The following is a 19,073-nucleotide window of genomic DNA, read 5'->3' as shown; positions in this document are numbered from 1 at the left end:
GACTTGAATATGATGATACACATCAGACACCTCAAACAGGAACTGTCAATAAAGACAGAAATTCAAATTACATGGTAGGGGTAAGTCAGGCGAGACTGGAGACTATAGGTGGGTAGTAGGTAGTAGTCGATATTCCAGACTTAGGAATGGAAATGAAGTACAGGTCAGATAGCAAGGCTAAACATGTAGGGATTGTGATTAGAGCCAATAAAAGACAGTGCCAGGGCTCCTGAGGCATTTGTATCAACAAAGACAGATTTTAGACATTTTGAGCTAGCAGGTCAGTAGCCACCAACAGCCTTCCTATCTCCATCAAGTGTGGTCCAGAATTGGGCATGGATCCCAGAGAGCTTATGAATGAGCAGACAAAGACACCAAAGAGAAGGTCAGTCTTCCAGGTAGATGTGTGAGAAAATAATATATGGCCGTTGTCAGGAGCCTGCACGCCTCCACCTGTGCCAGGAGCTACCAGCCACTAAGATGCCATTCTGACAGCAATAACACAGGAGGCAGTAGCATGGTGCTTGGTACTGTGTTGGAGAGCTGGGTAAGGCACAAACTGCTGATGCTTGGGAAGCAATATGGACAGAGTACTGATTCCTCAGAGCTGGAGACAGATGGAAATTGGGTACCAAGATGAGGGAGATGGTTCCTCCTCTGTTGTTTTCATGTACTCTTTTTTTTTCTGCATGGTTTCTCTATATCCTTACAGCTTCTGTATCTGCCATGGTACATGTATGTATGCATGTGTATATATAAGCATTTATTGGTTTATCCAAAAATAGCACAAGAGTCTGTGAGGGAAAGTCAGAGGTTCAGTGATCAAAGGGCCCAAATAATTTACAAGTGTCATGGTTTCACTGTCTGCGCATGTTTGCTTTTCCCTAGCATTTGTACTTCAAATCTCAAATTCCACTAGAATAGAGAAAGTCTCAGTGTCATTATAGCATAGAATAAATGTTTGGAAAACATTAGCTGAATAGATTATCTGTATTTTGTTTCCCACATGAGTTTTTTTGCTGTATTATTTGTAATTTTTGCCATAGCTGTATGAAATATTGCTCTAATTTTATAAATGCTAGAAATGACATTCAGAGAAAACTTATATCAGATTCCTAAATGGTATAACTTAAAACATCTTCTATTCTAACTCACATACCATGTAGCATGTCAGGATAAGTGCTGGAAATGTGAGATTAGTCACTCTGAAGTAGGAAAGGAAGCACTCAGAACAGGGGTAAAGGAGAGAGAATAAAGGATCCAGGAGGACAAAAGTGAGAACTATTTATTCAGACAAACAGTATTAGCACAGCACTCTTGCTTAGTCTCCTAGTTTTTGTGCTACTATAGTGGAATACCATAAATATATATAAAGGACAGAAATACATTTTCCCACAGCTCTAAATGTTGGGAAATCAAACATTGACATCCAGTGACAGTCTTAGTGTAGCATGTCTCCATGTTGTGGGCAGAAGACATTAAATGGTGAGGTGGCAAGTGTGGGCCAAATTTGCTCTTACAACAGAACCTGTTTCCCTGATCAGGACATGGATTCATTCATGATGCCAGAGCCTTCTGATCACAAACATCTCTGAAAGCCCCCTCCTTTTAAAACTATTCACAGGAAATTTAGGTTCTAACATAAGTTTTGAGGATACTTTAAAACCAAAGCATATAATTTGGCCAGTATTGGGAAGATTTTTACAAATAAAAATAAAAGCCATCAAGCCAAATACAATTTCAGATGAACAACATATAATTTTAGTACATCTCAAGAATTGGACATTCTATTTTTTTCTGCTTCATTTTTAGTGGTCAATAACTTGAGATATTGGCTAGCACTGATAGTGACACACTTCTGTTTAAAGAGGTTGTCTGAAGATGGGACAAACTTGTGTTACTGGATCTTTTCAGTTATTCAACAACCATCCTAGTAGGGTGACAAACATTCTATCCACAGTACTGTGAAGTAGAAAATATATTTGTGTCAGTTAATTCCTCTTGGCTTACAGCCCAGTGGAAGAGCAAAGAAGTGCAATAGTCACTTCGTTTGGATGCTAGGAAGGCTTCTCAGGAGAGATGTGACTTCAGCTTCATATCTCTATGCCCATCTCACAGTTTAAGCTCTGTACTTCTACAAAAACCATTTTACAAAATGTGCACCTGTTTAGAATCCTTTAACAATCTCCATAATCCTTTAAATTAAATGCTCCCCCCTTCTGAATGTGATAAAAGTCTCCATCTTATTGAGGCTCTGTGGCTGCCCAGTCTTACTCTGGCCCGCTGTAGAAACAACTTCATTCTTGTCCTTCTAAACTTTATTCTTCTCACAAACTGACTGTCTCCCTGATAAGGCATAATTGCCAATTTCTTCTCTTCTATACAACTTTTAGGTATGAAATGCCATCTACACTGCCAGACCATCACTCTATACTGAAACTAAATCTTTAGGTACTCACTTGCAGAGCCACATCTTCTGAAAGCTGCCCACTTCATGTGCAACCCTGTATTCTTTTCTAATTAGATCGCCATTGTCAGAGTCTCTGAACTCAGCTAGGGGTATTGTCAACTTGTTTCCATCTTTAGTATAAAATAAACTCTGAACAGAATGGAAATGTATTACTTTGTCCATATTTTCAGTATCTAACACCATGACAGGCACATGGAAAAGAATGAGATATTTGTTGAATGAATGAATAAAAGTTTATGGAAATTAAAAATTCCTTGCAATAATAAATTCATTAATAATAACAATGGCTGTTATTTGCTGAGTTAGATACTGTGTTAGGCATTATATTTTGCATGAGGTAGACATCTTTAGTGATCTCCAGTTCACAGATGAAGAAACAGATTAGAAATGGTAGGTGACTTGCCCAAGTGCCAGATGGAGATAAATTCAAATCTAAGTGTGTCTCACTTCAGAACTTGCTTCATCACTTTCCAGTTCTGCCTTTTTTTTTTTTTTTTTTTTTTTTTTTTGGTTTTTCGAGACAGGGTTTCTCTGTGTAGCTTTGCGCCTTTCCTGGAACTCGCTTTGGAGACCAGGCTGGCCTCGAACTCACAGAGATCCGCCTGTCTCTGCCTCCCGAGTGCTGGGATTAAAGGCGTGTGCCACCACCGCCTGGCCCAGTTCTGCCTTTTAAATATCCCCTAAACTCTTTTTATCTAAGCTACCACTCCTAGTTTATGTCTAATAGGCTAAAGGAACTTATCTTGTCTGATTGCTTTGGAAAAGCCAGCTGGGCCAAAGAAAGCATTGCTGCTAAGAGAGATTGGGGATTTATGCAAATACCCAGGCTGTGAGGAAGGCTGTGGTTTCCTCTGCACCCTGATTGTAATTAATAAGACATGGCAGTAGGCTCAAGCTGCTAGCATAGATAGATGGAGTCATCACAGCCAATGGCCCATTCTTGTCAGTCACTGGCTGCTCTGCAATGCTTGTCCATGTAGATCAGAATGATGAACCAATCCCTTTGTATGCCTTAAGAGGATGATTTCACATGGGGGAATGGAATGCAGGGTAGTTTCTGAGAAATACTATTATGGTGGTATTTTATTTGTACTGAAATGTGATTTTAATTGTATGTTAATAAAGTTGCCCAGGGGTCAAAGCTATTAGAGCCATAGCAAGAGCGTGATGGTGATGGCACACACCTTTAATCCCAGCACTTGGTAGACAGAGCTAGGTAGATCTCTGTGTGTAAAAGGATACAGCCAGCATTGGAGACACACACCTTTAATCTCAATCCCAACCATAGAAGACCTGGAAGTCTCTACAGACAGGCAGTGACGAGGCAGTCATGTGTTTGGGTTTACAACCAATGAGAAGGCAGAACAGAAAGACTATATAAAGACAAACACACAGGAAGTAGGTCCCTTTCAGAGAGCTCTCTTGGCTGAAGAGGATCCCTGAGCAGGTAAGGCTCTTAGCTCTGACCTCTTGGGTTTCTTCTATGAATCCGTTCTGTGTTTCTTATTTAATAAGACAGTTGGTTACATCTACATTTGGCGCCCAACGTGACAAGAATCCATTAAAAACTGCTTGACTTGACTTGGCGGCAGGTCCAGTTTCCCACCTGGGCGGCCCTGTCCCTAGCCCAGGCCCAGGTTGACTTGGACTCAGGCCAGACTGACCATAGCCCCAAGTGGTTAGCTTAAAGCCAGTGCTACAAACAACTCAGGCCTGCCCTGCTGAACAGGGCCCCTGCTTGTAAAGCCAATGCACGTGGTAGGAGCTTAAGGAAGCCAGAGCCAAGCCTTGACTCGGCTCAAGAGGGAACACGTGGCTGGATTTAAGCTTTAGCTGGCTACGATTTCTTGCATTTCTCTCTCTCTCTCTCTCTCTCTCTCTCTCTCTCTCTCTCTCTCTCTCTCCCTTTCTCTGAATTCACACCTCGAACACTAGGTGACTGTTTTGAAATTCTCTCAGATTTCTACACAGACTTGGTAAGTCACTTAACATATCAGATATTTTAAAGAAAACTATTTAAAAGAGAAATTTTTTCCACATTAAAAAAAATGGGTTTTCTGTGTACATTGGAAGAAAATTGGGCTTTGTTTGCAATTTTAGGCAATCTAACAATGGAACAACAATATGAGAAGATTAATGTTGATCAAATTATGCAGTTTATTACTACATTTATCCTCATTTACCTATTTAAAAAGATAGTCAATTTAAGTGCCAGGATGACAGCTTTAGAAAAACTTGTTAAACCTGTAAAAATTCAGACAGAAGAAATTAACAGTGAAGTTGCTTCAAGATTGGATCATAAGGTTACAGAAAGAAAGCCTGTTTACACACAGTCACTCTTAATTTGTCCAGGAACTGTACAGCAGTTGCCTAATCAAATGACTACACAAAATATTTGGGCTCCAATAGAAATATTAGATATATGAAGGTTTAAGGAGGCAAAAGTATCTTATGGCATACATTCCCTGTATGTAAAGCAAATGTTAAACTCCTGGTCAACATATAATAGGATTGTACCACAGGACTGGCGGGAGCTGGAACAAGCTGTTCTTGAACCCACTCAAAGGCTTCAGTGGCTAACTTGGTTCAAGGATGAAGTTAAAAACATTGAAAAACAATGGAGGGATAAAGGAATACAAGTCTGCTAGGATCAGCTTATTGGAGAAGGTCAATATGCTTCAGTACAAACACAATGTTTATATGATGTCCAAACCCTAATTTTATGTCGAACAGCAGGCTTGAATGCATGGGACAGAGTTGAGGAACCAGGAAAAAAAACCGAGTCATTTACAAAGGTTATACAAGGCCCAAAAAGAATCTTTCACAGATTTTTTACAAAGACTGGCTTCAACAGTAAAGAGAATGGTCTCGGATTCAGAAGCTAGTCAGATAATAATTGAATTGTTGGCCTTTGAGAATGCGAATGCAGCATGCAAAAGAATAATCAGGCCATTAAAGGCAAGATCTGCACCTTTAGAAGACTGGATTAGAGACACAGTTAATGTTGAGTCTCATGACCATGATGATATGTGGGTAGGAGAAGCAATTTCAAAAGGTTTGAGGAATGTTAGATGTTTTCCATGTGGAAAGCAAGGACATTTGAAAGGGGACTGTAAACAGGTCATTCCTAGAAACAATGTTTCTTCAAGGAACACTGGCAACAGAATGCCCCTTCCTTTTGGAGTATGCAGAAGGTATGGTAAGGGAAAACACTGGACCAACGAATGTAATCAACAAGGGACAGACAGGGTAATCCTTTGCCTCAGTCTTCGGGAAACTCCCAGAGGGGCCTCATGCAGGCCCCCATAGCAAATCCAGTTCAGACCTTTCCTGCAGTCATAGAGGAAACCCCTACTCAGAGCAATTAAATAACAAAATGCCTAATGGAATAAATCATGCTGGTCAGGATGATGAAACAGAGAGAATAGAAAATTCAGGAGAAAACATAAAGGAAATTTTTTTGCAAACTTCTATTAATGAACAAAGACCAAAATTAACGATAAAAATAAATGGTGTTTTGTTCTCTGGTCTGGTAGACGCAGGTGTGGATATTACCATAATTTTGGCATCCAACTTGGTCTCTTCAGGAGGTAAACATTCAACTGTTAGGAATTGGAACATTATCTCAGGTGAAACAGAGTCCAAGATGGCTCGAATGTATAGGTCCAGAAGGACAGAGAGGAAAATTAAAACCATATGTGGCTAACATAGCTATGAACCTGTGGGGTCGAGACCTGTTGCAACAATGGAATGCTCAGATTAACATCCCTCCAATCTCAGAAACAAATCATAAACTAGCACATGTTTCTGAGAGAAGTATTAGAAGGCATTATTCTGATTGGTCACCAGCCATCCATATTATTCAAGAACAGGGCACAACAACTTATGATCTTGTAAAAGACACCAACAGTTCTACCTTTAAAATGGTTAACAGACAAGCCTGTATGAGTCCAGCAATGGCCTTTAACAACAGAGAAACTCCAGGCTTTAGAAGAGCTGGTAGAAGAACAGTTAAATGCTCAGCATATTGAAGAATCAACCAGCCCTTGGAATTCTCCTGTATTTGTTATTAAAAAGAAATCTGGTAAATGGAGAATGGTAGCAGACCATAGAGCAATTAACAAAGTAATTCAGCCAATGGGCTCTCTACAATCTGGAATTCCTTCGCCTACGCTGTTACCAAAACGATGGCCTCTCATAGTTATTGATTTAAAAGACTGTTTTTTTCAATACCCTTACAAGAAAAAGACAGAGAAAGATTTGCTTTCACAGTACCTACTTATAATAATTCTCAACCGGTTAAAAGATTTCAATGGAGGGTCCTTCTACAGGGAATGTTGAATAGCCCAACTCTGTGCCAATATTTTGTACAACAGCCATTGGAAGTGATACGTAAAAAATTACCTAAATCTATAATTTATCATTATATGGATGATATTTTTCTAGCTGACTCAAATGCAGATACTTTAGAAAGAATGTTTGAAGAAGTAAAGAAAATTTTGCATTGCTGGGGATTATAAATTGCTCCTGAAAAGATACAAAGAGGAGATTCTATTAATTATTTAGGATATAAAATAGAGTTACAAAAAATTAGACCCCAAAAGGTGCAAATTAGGAGAGATAGACTAGAGACTCTTAATCACTTTCAAAGATTATTTGGAGACATTTCTCATCTAAGAACTATTGTTGGATAAAAAATGATGAACTGCATAATTTGTTCAAAACCTTAGAAGGTGACAAGGACTTAAATAGTCCAAGAGAATTATCACCTGTAGCTGAGAAAGAATTGGCCTTGGTAGAAAAGAAAGTACATGGAGTGTACATGGATCGTATTGATCCAAAGCTGGATTGCATTTTGGTTATTTTACATTCTAGGCATTCTCCTACAGGAATATTAATGCAGAGGGAAGATATTATATTGGAATGGATATTTTTACCAAATAAACCAAATAAAAATTTAAAAACTTATGTGGAAAAAAATCTCTGACTTGATTTGGAAAGGAAAATTGAGACTTCGTCAATTAGCAGAAATAGACCCAGCAGAAATTGTGGTACCTTTAACTAAGGAGGACATTGAAAAATTATGGACAGAAAGTGAACCTTGGCAAAGAGCTTGCAGTAATTTTTTGGGAGAAATTAACAGCAAATATCCCAAAAGCAATAGAATTGATCTTATAAAGAGAGCTGATTGGATCCTGCCTTGAATTGTATGGGAAAAGCCCATATCTGGAGTTCATACATTTTATGCAGATGCCAACAAACAAGGAAAGGCAGGTTACAAATCAGAAAATTTAAGTAAAGTGGTTCAAAGTCCTCATAATTCAGTTCAAAAATCAGAATTGTATGCTATTCTGTTGGTATTAATGGATTTTTTAAAACCTCTCAACATACTAACTGACTCTCAGTATGCTGAAAGAGTAGTATTAAATATTAAGACTGCAGAATTTATCCCTGATTCTTCAGAATTAACTTCACTATTTATTCAATTACAAGATACAATCAGGAAAAGGAGTCATCCTTTATATATAACTCACATTCCATCCCATACTGGTCTGCCAGGCCCTCTAGCACAAGGAGATGATGAGATTGATAAATTATTGATAGGAAATGTGCTGGAGGCCTCAGAATTTCATAAAAACATCATGTCAATAGTAAAGGTTTAAAAAAGGATTTTTCCATTACCTGGCAACAAGCCAAAGAAATAGTAAAGATATGTCCTACTTGTTCCTTCTACAATCAAACACCATTACCAGCAGGATGTAACCCAAAGAGTACTCAAATAAATGAAATCTGGCAGATGGACATGTTTCATTTTGCAGAATTTGGAAAATTGAAATATGTACACCATACCATCGATACTTATTCAGGATTTCAATGGGCAACTGCTTTGAGTTCTGAAAAAGCTGATTCTGTAATCACTCATTTGCTAGAAGTTATGGCCATCATGGGCATACCTGCACAAATTAAAACTGACAATGCTCCAGCATATGTCCCTGTTAAAATGAAACAGTTTTTTGCTTATTACAATATAAAGCATATTACAGGCATACCACATAATCCTACAGTTCAAGCAGTTATAGAAAGATCAAACAGAACTCTAAAGAATATGCTAAATAAACAGAAAGGGGTAACAAAAAAACCCAGAAATAGACTGCATAAAGCTCTATTAACTTTGAATTTTCTCAATGCCAATGAAAAAGGAACAACAGCTGCAGAGAGACATTGGATAATAGAAAAAACTACAGAATTAAATCAGCCTATATACTTTAAGGATGTGCTGACCTCAGAATGGAAACCAGGGTATGTGTTACGTTGGGGACAAGGTTTTGCTTTTGTTTCTACAGGAGAAGATGGTGGGTACCATCAAAATTGATAAAGGTTCGATTTGAACAAGAAAAACCTCTTAAATAGAGGAGGTGATAATTCATCAACCAGCATGAACATCCAATTTAAACTTACTTATACCAATAACACATGCCTTTTCATTTAATCAGATAATAACTTGCCAAAAAGGAACATCTCCAAAATTAGTCTTGGGGGAAGGTTTCTGTTTTTGTCTTTTTTTTTTTTTTTTTTTTTTTTTTTTGGTTTTTCGAGACAGGGTTTCTCTGTGTAGCTTTGCGCCTTTCCTGGAACTCACTTGGTAGTCCAGGCTGGCCTCGAACTCACAGCGATCCGCCTGGCTCTGCCTCCCGAGTGCTGGGATTAAAGGCGTGCGCCACCACCGCCCGGCTGTTTTTGTCTTTTAGGAGAATGAAGTTTAAGGAATCTGAAGAACACTGAACAAATGAGACAACTGAAGAAAAGGGACAAATCATCTATCCCAGGAAGCAGAGAGAAAAGGTGTATGGGTATGTATTATCTAAAACATTTTATGTCTTCCTAAATGTTTGTTTCTGCTTTTCTCTAAAGATTTAACACTATTGGTCTTCTAATAATCCCAGTTCAATTAAAATTTAAAGCTGACTTTGGAGTTGGAGAATGGCTCTCTCCTTCTTTAAACTCAAGCATGTTGTTAAAAGGAAAATGCAAACTCCCTGTATCATGCCAGAATAAAAAGCCATCTTCTGCTATGGGACAGGAGAAAAGCCAAATTAATTAAGGGACTATTCTATTACTAATCTCAACTCTTTGATTCTATTCGGATTCTTTAAACTTTTCTTAAAGTATAAATTTATATCAAAATTTACAAGATTAATATATATAGATATATAGATATATATACATTTTAAACTTTGTTAAGATATGAATGGTCATATAGAGTACTAACTAATTCTAGAAAAAAGGCTTCAATTAGCTGCATATATATGTCTTTTTGTTCGAGTCTCTTATCAGTTTTCTGCAGGAAATCACGGCCAGGCCTAACATCAACTGAAGTCTCCAGGAAGATGATGGGGCCCCACAACAACAACAATTCCATGTGGAAAATAATAATATCACTAAGCTAACAAACATCATCTACAGATCAGCTTTGAACTACAAGGTGCTCAGAGAAATTTTGAGATGACTAGCTGAGATGATCCAGTCTCAAAGACTACTTGAACAAGATAAACCCTGAACTTTGGCATTATACACAGACTGGATAACGAAGGATATAGTTACCTTTCCTAGAATTTGACAATTAACCTAAAATTTTTCTTTTCAGGATAAAGATACCTTCGCCCATACCCAGCAGGAAGCAATTTTAAGAATACGATGCCCCCATTCCCAATGAGGTGGTGTGGGGCAGGTGGTTTTTTTGGTCTTTTTAATGGGTTTGGGGTCTGGGATAATTTTCATTGTTTAGGGGGGTTGGTTACAAGTTGTTGTCAAGGGTTAGGAAAAAGGCTAAGCAAAGGAGATTAGATTTAGGGTTCTTGTTTAAAAAAAGAGAAAAAAAAGAAAAGAAAAAGACAATTACTAGTTTTAAATACTTTACATTGGATTGGATTGTTTTATATTGGATACAAATTATATATATTGAAATTGATATTGTTAGAAAATGCTATATGTATATTTCTAATTGTACTTATACCATTCATTTAACAATGCAATTTTCTGATCCTTGAATGTTATTATTACCAACTATTAGGATATAAAGAAATGAAAGTAGTTAGACATTACAATAGAACTTGTAGTCATATTAGATATGTTTTAAAAAATTGAGCAGATATATTTTAGAGAGGTCATCTTCAAACCCTTCAGAGATCTACAGAATATGGCATTTAAAATGTTTTAATAACTTTGAAAATTTTTCTTTTATGAGACATGTCGGCTCCTGGCAGTACCAATCCTCTTCAGAGAAAATATGGGCATTGAAGAAACTGCATATGGAGTTTACTTTCATTGTGGCAAAACTTAGCCACTGGACAACAAAGTATCCTTGAATCAACTGCTGACAAAATGGACAGACAGGACATGAAACAAAGGACTACTGATTCTTTCCAAAACAAGTGTGGTTATGGCTTTATCAAAAGTCATCTTCTGAGGCCAGGACAATATGGCACCATCCCTGAAGTGGCCTTCTCAATTTGGAAAATGTACAGTGCCCTTTTCTTCGAAGGCAGCTGAAAAGGCAGTGGGACAATGGCTTCTGATGTGCTATGGAACAGCAGCTGAAATAGTTATTCTTGAAGAGTAACTAAGCTCATGCCTCTCAAAAGTAGACTGGCTTTTGATAAAGGGATGTGGAGAAGAACGGAATGCTGAGATGAAGCCATATATACACAGCCAAGAACAATGGACAGATGAATTCAAAAGACATCAACAATTTCCAGAATTTAAAATCCTGAATCATGACATGACACTAGTGGATTTCAGGTGTTTCTGGTACATGGACTGCTCTCACCCAATGTGAGGTTGAACTGTTGACCTTGTGTACATCCTACTTCACAAATGAGTCTGTCAGATACACTAAGCCTATAGGCTGAAGATGATGCCCCAACACTGCGGAGAAACCTCAGGTGACTGTCCAGGCAGCTGGGTGTTTCTGTCAACTCACAAATTTTTTGGAAGTTGCTTGCATGTACTTCCTGTTTTTAATTTTATTAGGTAATATTATTTCCTTCTTGGGTCTCTGAGGGAGTTGAAGATTAGTTAGTTATAATTGAAGGTTAGTTAGTTATAGTTGAAGATTAATTAGGATAGAAAGTGAATTAGATACATTTTGGACTTAACATAATAGGATAGATAATGAAATTATTTTCTCTGAATTTGTCAATTACAAATGGATCAGACATTGTTTAGGTATTTATTACTTGCATATATTGCTTATAGTTATTGTACTTTTGTATATAGTTTTTCTTTTGTTAGTTATAACCTTTTTCTGTTTTTCTTTTTATAAAATAGAAAAGGGGAAATATGGTGGTATTTTATTTGTACTGAAATGTGATTTTAATTGTATGTTAATAAAGTTGCCCAGGGGGTCAAAGCTATTAGAGCCATAGCAAGAGCGTGGCGGTGGTGGTGCACACCTTTAATCCCAGCACTTGGTAGACAGAGCTAGGTAGATCTCTGTGTGTAAAAGGATACAGCCAGCATTGGAGACACATACCTTTAATCTCAGTCCCAACCATAGAAGACCTGGAAGTCTCTACAGACAGGCAGTGACGAGGCAGTCATGTGTTTGGGTTTACAACCAATGAGAAGGCAGAACAGAAAGACTATATAAAGACAAACACACAGAAAGTAGGTCCCTTTCAGAGAGCTCTCTTGGCTGAAGAGGATCCCTGAGCAGGTAAGGCTCTTAGCTCTGACCTCTTGGCTTTCTTCTCTGAATCGGCTCTGTGTTTCTTATTTAATAAGATGGTTGGTTACATCTACACACTATACTGGAAAAAACAAAGAAAGGAGAAATAGAACAGGAGCTGGATGACAAAGTGAAGTTTGGAAACAGCCTGTGAGTCCTTGCACCCCTGGAATCTTGCTATCTTCCTTCAGTAAAGGAAGTATGAGGCTAACTTTTCCTCCATACTTTTCACTGTGAATCCTGATATGCACTAGTTCTGTGGCATGCTAAAAGGATATACTGGGGCTAGAGATGACAGCTGGCAGAGTGCTTGTGTACCTTGCCTGAAGCTCTGGGATTGCTCACCATTACCACATAAACTTGGTGTGGTACTGCCTATCTGTAATCTAAGCACTAGAATGGTAGAGATAGGAAGATGAGAAGACCCAAATCATCCTTGGCTCTATATGGAGTTTGATGTCAGCCTGGAGTACATGAGACTCTATTTAAGAAAAAGTAAAGAAAGAGAGAGAGAAAAAGAGAGAGAGAGGAAGGAAGAAAGGAAAGAAGGAAGGAAGGAAGAAAGAAAGAAAGAAAAAGAAGAAAGAAAGAAAGAAAGAAAGAAAGAAAGAAAGAAAGAAAGAAAGAAAGAAAGAAAGAAAAGAAAGAAGGAAGGAAGGAAAGAAAGAAAGAAAGGAAAGAAAGAAAGAAAGAAAGAAAGAAAGAAAGAAAGAAAGAAAGAAAGAAAGAAAGAAAGTCACTTCATTAAATATATTATGGTTCTAGTATTGGGTTTTTATTGGATTTCTGTGTGTGGGAACAAGCGTGTCTCTATAGGAGTTTCTTGTGTGTTATCTTTGACTCCTTTTCTTCTGTTTGTTACTCCTATTCTTTTTTATTGTTTTATTTCATTAATATTTTTAGATGTCTATTTGTATTTTAATGAGAAAAAGAAAGAAAGGATATGGATTTGGATGGAGAGTTGAGGGGTGGGGATCTGGGAGAGGTTGGTGGAGGGGAAACCATAATCAGAATATATTGTATGAAAAAAATCTGTTTCAATAAAAAAGCAACAATAAAAAAAGATACGTCTCATTTACATAAAAGGGCTGTTGGTGTCTTTCTCTCTGTGTGTTTTATTATATGATTTCTCAAGGCCATAACATGCTAGTATAAAGTACTGTACTAGTTAGTCTAATTGTTTATGTGATGAAAGACAGAAACAACTTAAGAGAGGTGGGATTAATTTTGGCTCTTGGATTCAGAAGTGTCAGTCACATGACACACAGTCAGGAAGCAATACAGGAAAGAGCCAGGACCAGAAATATCACGCAAGAGGCTGCCCCTGGTGACTTTCCTGCAATTGGGCCCCATCTCTTACATTTCGGCACATACCAGGAAAAACATTAGCGTATAACTCCAGATCTAGTTATCTCTGGAGACACCTAGCGGACTTACTCAGAGATGCTCTTTACTAATCTAGGCATTTATCAATCCAATCAAGTTGATGAATAAGATAAGCCATAGCAAGTGCTCAGCTATCAGAGATATGATGCTTGATAGCATTTCCACACTTCACCAAACCTCATTGTCAAAGAGCTTTACTATGGGAGTTTTCCAGAACAGCTCAGAATGGTGACTGGGGTTCTTAGTTGGCAGAAGAGCTAGACTGTTATGGAAGAGAAAGCTGGACTGCCACTTCTGCTTGCTAGAACGCACCTAGAATGGATGGTAGAGCAAAATTACCTTCTGGGGTGGCATGTATGGATCAAAAGACACAAGTCTATGTGTTGTCTTAATTTAGATGTTCTTTACATAGCTGTGTTTACAATTTTCCTACTTAGTAAGTAGGAAAATTTGCCACAAATTAAGCTTCACATTGCTCTTTGAGAAATAAAGTTTGGACTTATACAGGACATTCACTACACCACAGATTTTTATAACAGTTATCTATAAATTACTGCATTTAATTTAACTCCCACAAAAACCTGATACATGGGGGGGGGGGCTGCAGCAATGTCTTAGTGGTGAAAGAACACACATTCTTCTAGATGACCTGAGTCCAGTCAATATTGGGTGGCTCATGCCATCTGTGACTATTTCTAGGGGATTTGATGCCCTGTTCTGGCCTCCACAGCACCTGTATTTGCATGGCCCACATACAGACATGCAGGTTCACACATATATACATACACAAACAAACAAACAAATAAAATAAGCAAATAAATAAATAAATAAATGATAGTCATGTATGCTATCCAGTAAATGGTATCCGAAGATGTTCTTTCTTTCTTTTTCTTCTTTCTTTTCCTTTTTTTTTTCAAGGTGGGGTTTCTCTGTGTACCCTTGAACTCACAGAGATCCACTTGCCTCTGCCTCCCGAGTTTTAGGATTAAATGTGGCTGCACCACCACTGCCCAGCCCCAAACTCTTTCTATATGTGTGTTTCAGTTCTTATTAAACTGAGGTCAATTAGCTTAAACAACAGCACAGCTAATTTTCTACTCTAATGCTAAGAAGAATTTCAAGTCCTTCCCAGGGCATTGTTTTCTCTTTTCAGCCTAGTTGGCTTTGGAATATTTTTTGGTAAGCAGTTAACATATTAAAATCTTTGGCGCCATTTCAAGTCGCAACTTTTACTATCTTCTTGGGCAATTAAAGAACAAAAGAACCTGCTAAACTTTATGAAAACTGTATATCCATCTCTTCATAATAAGTTACCTCAAAGTATAAAGACCTAAAATCTAAGCTGTTTTGTGTATCTACTATACATTTGGTGATATTACTTGGGGCACTCACATGTGAGGCTCTACTATGGCCAAAACATTCAGTAGAGCTTTGCTGTCACATTTAGCAATATTTGCTTACTGACTTAGGACTCCCTGTAGCTAACATGTTGCTAGAGTTTTCCTGCCTGGCCCACAGTCAGGACAAATCTCTATCACCTGCCAGTCCCACAGTCGCTCAGACCCGACCAAGTAAACACAGAGACTTATATTGGTTACAAACTGTATGGCCGTGGCAGGCTTCTTGCTAACTGTTCTTACAGCTTAAATTAATCCATCTCCATTAATCTATACCTTGCCACATGGCTCGTGGCTTACCGGCATCTTCACATGCTGTCTCTCATCGTGGCGGCTGGCAGTGTCTCTCTGACTCAGCCTTCCACTTCCCAGTTGTATTCTCCTTGTCCCGCCTACACTTCCTGCCTAGCCAAGGGCCAATCAGTGTTTTATTTATTGACTAATTAGCAACACATTTGCCATACAGAACATCCCACAGCACTTCCCTTTTTTTTTTTCAAAAAGGAAGGTTTTAACCTTAACAAAGTAAAATTACATATAATTTGGGAATTTGGGCGTAGCTTCTCTTACTACTTCCTGCTGGAGGGGGGCACTGTATCTTATGGGGAAACAAAGAAAATTTTAGGATTATGGAATAGTCCATGAGGCTGTATCGTCTGAGCCAGATGCCTTCAAACCGTTCTGGATGTTGGATCATCTGGGCCATGGTGTCTTCGGAGACCTTTCAGGGGGTCTTGGCTGGTCAAACCTGATGTATCTTAATCTTGAACAAATCCATAGCCTCTGGCTTTCTGTGGAAACAAAAGCAGAGACTCTTTTCCAAAGCAACACATCCTTACATCCAAATTTTGAAGTCAAGGTATCTTTAAAATATACATACTGGTTTAACTCAACATCTTTTATGATCAAATGTTTTTCTGCAGTTAAAAATCCCAAAAACAACACAATCCAGATTCTCTGTGTAATATTCATCTTCATGTGGCTTATTTTTTATATTAATTTTACTGTCTCTTTAAAGACTTTATTTTTTAAAACTATGTGTTTGTTTCTATAACTGTATATATCACCTTTTTTTTATCTCTTTAAAGCCTACGTATCTTTTACACACACTGTAAACTCTTACATCTGAATCTGTCTTATTGTGAATCTATTGCCTTAAACTGCAGCAGCTGTGGCTGCTGGCTCCGCCCACCTCAGCTTCCCAGCATGGCTACGTTTACCACCAGCTCTGGGAGCTATCGTGGGTCTATGCTTTTATCCAAGCAGCGTGTAGTCCAGAAACCTCTTTTTTTGTTTTGTACTAGCAAAGTCTAAATCCACCACACAGCTTAATGTGCCACTTGCAGAGGCCTCATTCCCGCCATAAGGCAGGTCGAGCGCGCACACCAGAAACCCACAAGTAGCTCAAACCAGCAGCTGCCACTCATTTGAGAGAGACAATTAGGAACTGTTTTTAGCTCCGTTTTAGAATCTTTTTTCTCAGTTTTTAGATGGAAACTCTTGCCACCACATTGGACGCCATTTGTTGCTAGAGTTTTCCTGCCTGGCCCACAGTCAGGACAAATCTCTATCACCTGCCAGTCCCACAGTCGCTCAGACCCGACCAAGTAAACACAGAGACTTATATTGGTTACAAACTGTATGGCCGTGGCAGGCTTCTTGCTAACTGTTCTTACAGCTTAAATTAATCCATCTCCATTAATCTATACCTTGCCACATGGCTCGTGGCTTACCGGCATCTTCACATGCTGTGCTGTCTCTCATCGTGGCAGCTGGCAGTGTCTCTCTGACTCAGCCTTCCACTTCCCAGCTTTATTCTCCTTGTCCCGCCTACACTTCCTGCCTAGCCAATGGCCAATCAGTGTTTTATTTATTGACTAATTAGCAACACATTTGCCATACAGAACATCCCACAGCACTAACATGTAGAGGAGATTCCTCCAATGATGGGACAACATACTCAAGACCACTTGAGATATTGGTTTAGAAACTGTAGTTACTCTGAGGAAGTCATAATTCCTGCCCAGATATAATCAACAATAAAGGACTCTTCTAATGAGAAGAGTATCATGATTACACTACAAAAGAGCCTGTGGATTTAAATATCTAGAAGAGTTTTGGTGAGCATTTAATCACAGTTTTAGCAGATACATCTTTGGACCCTGCTCAGAAATGTCCTTTCCCTGTCATCTGCCTTTGTCACTCAGCGTATATAACCCCAGCCATGTAGAAAAAGTTGATTAGACAATAGAGAGATAATCAACCTACTGCTAGAGTTGGGTCAACCAGATTCTTTTCCTAGGAATTTTAAATTGTAAAGCAAAGATAAGCTAGTGAGTCAGCAGTTCTGAAAAGCAGCTGAGAAGCTGTTTGGTGTAGCTGATCTTTCTCCACAGACAGAGGTAACCCTTTCATTTGATCATTCAAATATTTATAGCACCCACTCCATGCTATATTTGGCATTCGAATAAACACTAAGCATAGGCCATGCAACTGAGAGAAAACAGTTGACTTACTTCATGCTTTCCAGAGGCAGCTCTGACTACTGAAGCTGCTATGAATGGCAATGTGTGCTGCCCTTATTTGCTCTAAGTTGCCTCTGGGACTGTGAAGTAAAATCTCTTCTTTTTCTTAAGCTAGAAGATAGTTTCTTCAACTTGCATCAAAATGAACCCAGATATAGTATTCTATGGAGAAAAGATGCCAGTGACTTTCTGTGCTGGCAGGAAGGATGAAACATAGGAACCGATTACTATTCTAGTACCTTCAAGAATTAGTACCTGAGTGGCATGGTCATTTGGATTTGGTGACAGCTTGACTACAGGATGTTAGGAAAAGACTTCTTTATTTATACAGCAAGAAATTTCTAAATATAGGAAATCTCCAAGTTTCTTCTTGGGTATAAAATGACTTAGGAGGAATAATGTTTTATTCTGCTTCTTTTTTCTTTTTTTTGAGTGATTATCATGTATGGGGCACCTTTGTAGGCACTTACAAAACATCAATAAATGTCATTGACAGTGACTCTTCTCACAGATCCACAGGATAGCATAATGCTCTCTTTACTGAGAATGAGAAAAGCAGACACAAAGAATGCATCTGATATCTATTAGTCTGCTTCAACTTATTTATATTTCTTATTGAGAAATATAGTAGTTAATAAGATATCTGGTCCTTACTGCAAAATGTACAAATGTGGTAAAAAGTTAAAGGGCACAACAAAAAGGTATTTACAAAGGAAATCAGTAGCGCTGAAATAATTCTGTGAAATGATGCTCTAACACATCTTCCTGAATGATTGAGTCAATACTTTTGGATGTAGAAATGTAGGGGGTCTCTTCCCTGCTCTCATAGAACTGATAAGGTCAGAGGATAGCATGCATATTGTAGAAATTTAAGGCTCTATTGTTCCTCTCCTGTGGTAATAGTGTGCATTTGTTCTCACTAGTCTTGAACAAATGTCGTTTCTTCTCTGAAATTATTGTGATTAACAATGATATCTATCTGTATTCTTTTTCTGAATTATAAGGAAAATATGTTTAATTTTTAAAGCATTTTTATTAGGATTGTTAAATATTTAAGTTAGTTTTACATGACCAAATCTTTGACCTAAAAAAAAATGTAGGTCTTAGCACAAGATTCTAGTTTCTTTTCAGATAGTTAAGCTTGAATCTATTCTGGAAAGTCAAACATTAAATTATCTAAATAATCTACATATCTAACCAGTATACTCACAAAAGAGTATTTATTCACTCAATTTCGTAACTAACTCTTACTCTACTAAGACACTACAAATACCTCTGTAACAGAGATGAAGAGAAAATGATAGATAGTGATGATGACGATGATGATAATGATGGTGATGATGAGGAAGACAGATGAATATATATACAGATGATCAAGAGATAGATGATAGATGATTGACAGATAATAGAGAAATGGATGATAGTTGACAGATACACACATATAAATCGATAATTTGAAAGATGATATAGATAGATTGATAAAGATATTAACTGATATAGCTAGAGAGATAATAGATTAATAAATTGGTGATGTATTGATACTGAACATACATAGGTTGATTATAGAG

At 37.9% G+C, this 19,073-nt stretch overlaps 1 long non-coding RNA gene across 3 annotated transcripts in view; it reads left to right on the top strand.

Annotated features, from left to right (window-relative positions):
* LOC128106187 (uncharacterized) overlaps positions 1–12,744 on the top strand; it is a 42,627-nt gene extending 29,883 nt beyond the window's left edge. For all 3 annotated transcript variants that reach the window (XR_008216619.1, XR_008216620.1, XR_008216618.1), the window contains 2 exons: positions 9,220–9,321; positions 9,806–12,744. This is a non-coding gene — a long non-coding RNA (uncharacterized LOC128106187). The remainder of the gene's footprint in view (positions 1–9,219; positions 9,322–9,805) is intronic.
* Positions 12,745–19,073: the final 6,329 nt, after the last annotated feature.

Source organism: Peromyscus californicus, unplaced genomic scaffold (genome assembly GCF_007827085.1).
Source record: "Peromyscus californicus insignis strain IS unplaced genomic scaffold, ASM782708v3 Scaffold_9__1_contigs__length_137607984, whole genome shotgun sequence".
NCBI classification, from domain to species: domain Eukaryota; kingdom Metazoa; phylum Chordata; class Mammalia; order Rodentia; family Cricetidae; genus Peromyscus; species Peromyscus californicus.
The sequence above is the reverse complement of the archived record's forward strand: the minus strand, read 5'-3'. Positions and strand labels throughout refer to the sequence as shown.